The following is a 6,000-nucleotide window of genomic DNA, read 5'->3' on the forward strand; positions in this document are numbered from 1 at the left end:
TGTGACTTTTATTTAATGATAAAAAGCAAACTTTTCTGACACACCTACAGTTTTTGTCTTAAGTGCAACTCCCCCAGCAGACAACAGCATTGAACAGTGCATAGGAGTGATCAAACATGCATTTCATATCTCTACAGACATGAGCCGTCTAGGGAAGAAGAGACGGCTCAGGCCAATCTGAACACTGAACGCTAAGGACAAACTTTTTCCTTTGCGCCTTTGATTATGAGCGAATATATCCAACTAATGTGTGAGTCATTTTGTCATTATCACCCGTCTTGCATAGGTACTGTACTTTTCAGCAGCATTAGATTTCTAAGATAATGCGTCATTTGGAAGGTCAGACATGATAGTTTGTAGTATATTGGGTCCAAACTGTCTATCAAGGCAGACAGCATGAAGGTATGTTTACAGACTGTGTTTGGATCTAAATGTGTCTTTATTCTGTATGAACCTGCCATTGTCTCACTGCTCTTTGTATCAATAATGCAGATCAGGACCACTGAGCTCCTGCACGGAATCCCTGATTGTTCAGCAAATATTTAAAGTCAGAGTGAACATTCCCGGTTTCCCCAATTGTCACTGTCAAGTACAGTCAAATGTGCTAAAGTTGATGTTTTCTTGGCACATTTACTTTTCACCAGGGGAGAAGTGCTGCTGAGCAGAATTTTTACTTCCATAAAGATTCAAGTTGCATACACATAATTAACCTCTTGGTGACTGAATGATTAATAGAGGTCCATAATTCATGCATTACTTTAGAAAATTCCTAAGATTGCTGCAGAGCAGCATGATTCTCCAGAGAAACCTAATCTGAGCTGCACTGTCACCACTCCTGCAGCACTCTCTCCAGAAGATGGAGACCTTGTGCCAGTGTAGAGATTCCTGCCCGAGCACCAAAGATATCACAGTTAAAAGTCTCAGATGATAAGGAGTTGTTGGTGAAAATATAATGAAGCATCTCAAAAATGTTTTAACCACATTTTCACATTTTTCTGTGTAAGGGTTTGTTATAAAAGAAGAGTCCACAAAGCCTGAGTAGCAGACCTGTGCTTCATCTTGACTTGAGGGATTTCAGGAGAAACTGTCTTGCAATTACAACCTCAGGGAGCTTCCCGCAGAATAAATCTGGTTTTAATTATTGTCAAAACAGTTCAACTTTCTTTCACTTTAAGAGACCACTGTAATATACACAGTTTCATGGAATACTAATGACCATTTGAATGATAAAGAATCAATGTAAGTAACTAAGATGACTTTATTAAGATTACTTTATTGTCATGTAGTCACACGAAATTACTCTCCGCATCTGACTCATCCGGGTTGGCACCTGTTGAACACACACATGCACGGTGTGAGTGAGGATAGCTGTATAAGGTGATATCCTGTATAACCGACTTGCTCATTTCTGTGCTTGCACAGCAGCCTGATAAGGAAATATCTCTGAGAACAACATGTTGTAAAACTAGGACCGCACCTACAACGGTCTTCTGAAAGTAACGCCTTATACCAGTACACACACGCACACACATAGAGGAAGAGATAAGATATTGACGCACACACATCTCATAAGGCGGAGACTGAACTCAAGTCTATATAACATCACACCCCTAGACAAAGACAGAGCTTTTCCGTACTTTGTGCTGTTCGCATGCATTGTACTGAACTGCTCTCCGCACTTTGCAAACTGCGCAAATAAAACTGTGATGATTCTTATATCGTCTCCTCTGTCTTCCTCCTTCACTGCATCAACGGACTCGGAAAGAGGTACAGGTTAACCTCAACAATTTTGGGGGCTCGTTCGGGATGTGGTGAGGAGAGGACGGAGTTCATTCGGATAAAAGATTCCTTCACGGTGACAGAGACGGGACACGAGCCGGCACGTTAACACAGAGGTAAGCAGAACCTGTTTTATCAAACTCTGCACATTGAATATTTTAAAACAACGTGTCCTGTCCTGAAACTGGTGGTTGAATCAGCAAAAGACGATAAGAATTAATGTCGAGAACTGCGTAAAAAAAAAAAAAAAAAAAAACTATAAAAGAAAAGTGAATATAAAAAGAGGATAAAACAGACTGTCTTTGGTCGTGGCGGACCCCACCGGTTGCCTGACGAGGAACCGGAAGCCTGAGAGGCTGCTGGGTTAGAGTCCCGGGGAGGTGAAGACACCCCGAATTCTACTGGGTTTGAGTCCCTGGGGTTAGAGTCCCCTAAAGTAGTATACTCTACGGAGTTGGGTTAGAGTCCCTTGAGGTTATACTCCTCATAAATTCTTGAAGTCTGTTTGGGGTTAGAGTCCCCTAAAGTAGTATACTCTACGGAGTTGGGTTAGAGTCCCTTGAGGTTATACTCCTCATAAATTCTTGAAGTCTGTTTGGGGTTAGAGTCCCCTAAAGTAGTATACTCTACGGAGTTGGGTTAGAGTCCCTTGAGGTTATACTCCTCATAAATTCTTGAAGTCTGTTTGGGGCTAGAGTCCCCTATACTAGAGTACAGGAACAGGGTTCCTGAGGTATTTTTCTATAAGTGCATTTTGAAAAAGTTTGTGAAGATTTTAACGTGCTTTGTGTGTTTTGTATTTGTTTGAGAGAAATAAGGAGAAGCGGGCTGTGGGAAAAATAAAATTCTGAGGTGTCTAAAGGTGAATGGGTACATAAAACGGTGTCTTGACAAACTCGACAATCAGACAGAGGAAACCTAACGGTGATAACGTAATCTGTCTGAGCCATCGAAACCTAGCGGTGCTAACATAAGTGGCTTGGTTTGTCAAAAGGGTCAGTTGCTCGGGTGTTATGCCATACAAACTGACTGGCCGTTAATAAATCATCACCTTACAAGGCCTGTTGCTCGGACGTACGTCATACAAACCGGCTGGCCTCAGAATTTAGAAAAAGAGAAGTAAAATGGAGGGAGAGTTTGACAGGGAAATAGATGATGGGGGATGGGGCCCAGGTATGGGTGCCTGGAGGCCCCTCGAGCTGCAGTTAGAGAATACGTTAAAAGCAGCAGGGGCAGTGTTACCTAAAAAGGGTAGGGACAGGAAATTAGCCGACATAAAGGGACAAGTGGAACAATTGGTGAGATATAAGGGCAAGAAAATGTCAGACCCCGGTCCGTTAGGGGCCTGGTTGTGGGAAAAGGAGAAAGAATGTAAGGTGAGGAAAGAAGAGCTGGCAGAGCAGGGACAAAAGGCAGGTGTGCTGCAACGTTCGAAATTAAAAAAGGAGGCGAAAGAGCAGGAGGAGCGACGACGGGGCTGGTCTGAGCTGGCGGTCTTCTGGCAAAGTGTGAGACATCTCCATGAGAACGCAGGAAAACCAGGAGGCAAACAAATGGTAACTGCACCTGACACTCCTACATGGCCACCTCCATATGCACCGCCTGCTGCACCGACACCAGGGTTATATCCCACACTATATGTGACTAGTGGTACACTTCAGGTTGGAGCCTCAGAAGAGACACTTGTAAGTGACAGTGTGACTGAAGCAGGTGCAGCCACTCCTACAGCATCAATCTCTGAGACTTCAGTAAGGACAGGGACGACGTCCAAATCCTCTTATAACCCCTTCACAGGTGATAACCTTTCGGCGCCCCCAGACCCATTCTCGCAGAGACAGGCAAGAGAACAGGCTCCACAGCACACGGTAAAACGAAAAGTCACACCACAGCCACGGAGGCAGGTCATGAGGGGAAGTGAGATTTCAGATTGTGAGGAGGAAGCAGAAGCAGCAGGGACAGCTTCTTTTCAAGGAAAGGGACAGTGGGAAGGTGAAAGACAAGAAGTACCAGTAAGTTTTAGCTTGGCAGGATCATGGAGGGAAGAGGAGGAAGATTCAGCCGTCAGGAAAGAGAGAGAGCTAGATGAGTTATGTCGGAGAGAGATAGAAGAGCTCTGTCAAAAAAGGGACGGACTGGTGAGAAGTGTAGAGAAAGAAATGAAGGTGGCAGAGGAACTGACAGATACGATAGGCAGAAGAGTTAGCCAGCGCCGACGTGGTGGGACAATCCTTCCGGTCACAATGTACCCACTAACAGCAGTACCAGGACAAGGTGACCGGTACCGACCATTTACTATAGGGGACATACAGGCCATAGTGGAGAAATTACCACCTGTAGCCGAGGGTGGAAATTTGTGGCTCAGCAAATTGGATTCTCTGACGGCAGGACAGAAATTGGCATTGGGGGACTTTAGAGCGATTACAGGACGATGCATGACGGGTGGGGACATGAGAGACATTGAGACTATCGCCCACACAAACAGGGTGACAGATGACACCCCTTTCACGCATCATAGCACTGAAATAGGGAAAGCTATGAGAGAAAAATATCCACTACCTAACGCCACCGTAATGCCAAAGATGAGATGGGACCCCAAACAAAATCCCAGGGAGTATGTGGATCAGAGCAAGGATTTATGGTTGAAACACACAGGATGCCACCCAGGGAGAGCTGGAGCTCAGAGAGAGTGGTTTAGACAGGCTATACTGGAAGGAGTGCCGGAGAATGTCAAAACAGCCATGGTAAATAACCCGGACATGCTCGGTAGTGAATCCCATGTCTGGGAGAAACACTTAATACACCACCTCACCCGTGCTCAAGATAATACACAGAAAGAACAGGATGACTTAAAAGAATTGCAGGTTCAGCTGTTAAAATTACAGTTAACGGAAGCCAGACAGAAATGTAATGATAAAAATAAAAAACAAAAAGGGGAAGCTGCGAAGGTCATGTTGGCTGCCGAGCCACCACAGGTTCCTGATTTATTTCCGGTCCCACCATGGGTACCGCAGCCCCCATCAGGCGGGAGAAGACATGGGGGAGGACCAATGCGGGGTGGAGGCTTTGGGGGAAGAGGTCGGGGACTAAGGGGCGGTACAGGAAGAGGACAGTCAGGGGAGACTCGTTGTTGTTATCTCTGTGGAGACCCTAATCATTGGATAAGAAGCTGCCCACATAATCCAAGAGCACAGAAAGGTGTGGATAGTGGTCCTCCTGGGAGAGGCAGGGGTCGCGGCTCCGGACCTCCTGTTACTGCACCTATGTATCCTCAGCAGCCTTGGGGAGCAGCTGCTGCTGGTCAGTACCCATTGTGGGACAATGGGGAGAACCCTGACCAGTCCGGTCAGTATTGACACACCCCACAGAGACTCTCAGACAGCATCACTACGGCAGAACCGATGCTGTCAGTTCAGATTGAGAAAAAAGATCTGCCTTTCTTGGTTGACACTGGAGCCACATGTTCCACATTGAAAGTTGTACCAGCTGGTTCCCTGTCATCGCATACCATCACGCTTATGGGCTTCTCTGGGGAGAAAAAGACACTGCCGTTCACTAAGCCGCTACTCACCCAGGTGGGAAAACAGACTGTGACACATCCATTTGTACATTCACCTTCTGTACCGATGAACTTGCTGGGAAGAGATCTCCTGATAAAACTGGGGGCCACGATACTCTGCAGCGCCGATGGCCTGGTTGTTGTCATGCCTGATGGATCTCATTTGCCGTGCTCTGGACCGATGGAGAACATCACTGGTCAATATCTTGTGCAGCCAGTGAATGAACAATACGCGGACATATACTGGGGTCTATTACAGCCGGAAACATCTGAGCGGCGTGGTATCCTCTCGGCTTACCTCCAGTGGAAACCCTGGATTTCCCAACTCGAACCCTATGTCTCACCTCCCGATTCCCCCCATGTTACTCTATTTTATGATGGGTTACAGACAGATTGGTATCAGGAAAATTTAGTGGTTTACCTGCATTGACTTGGCTAATGCATTCTTTTGTCTTCCCTTGGCGGAAGACTGCAGGCACATTTTCTCGTTTTCGTATCAGCACAAGCAGCTACAGTACACCAGGCTGCCACAAGGGTTCGCTTTGTCCCCAGGGATTTTTAACCAGGTTTTAAAAGATATCCTGAGTGATTGCCCACTACCAGAGCAGGTGACTCTCGTTCAGTATGTAGATGATTTGTTGTTGGCAGCGCCCACTGCGGCTCTG

The sequence above is a fragment of the Leuresthes tenuis genome, unplaced genomic scaffold (genome assembly GCF_036924035.1).
Source record: "Leuresthes tenuis unplaced genomic scaffold, fLeuTen1.0.hap1 SCAF_17, whole genome shotgun sequence".
In the NCBI taxonomy this organism is placed as follows: Eukaryota; Metazoa; Chordata; class Actinopteri; order Atheriniformes; family Atherinopsidae; genus Leuresthes; species Leuresthes tenuis.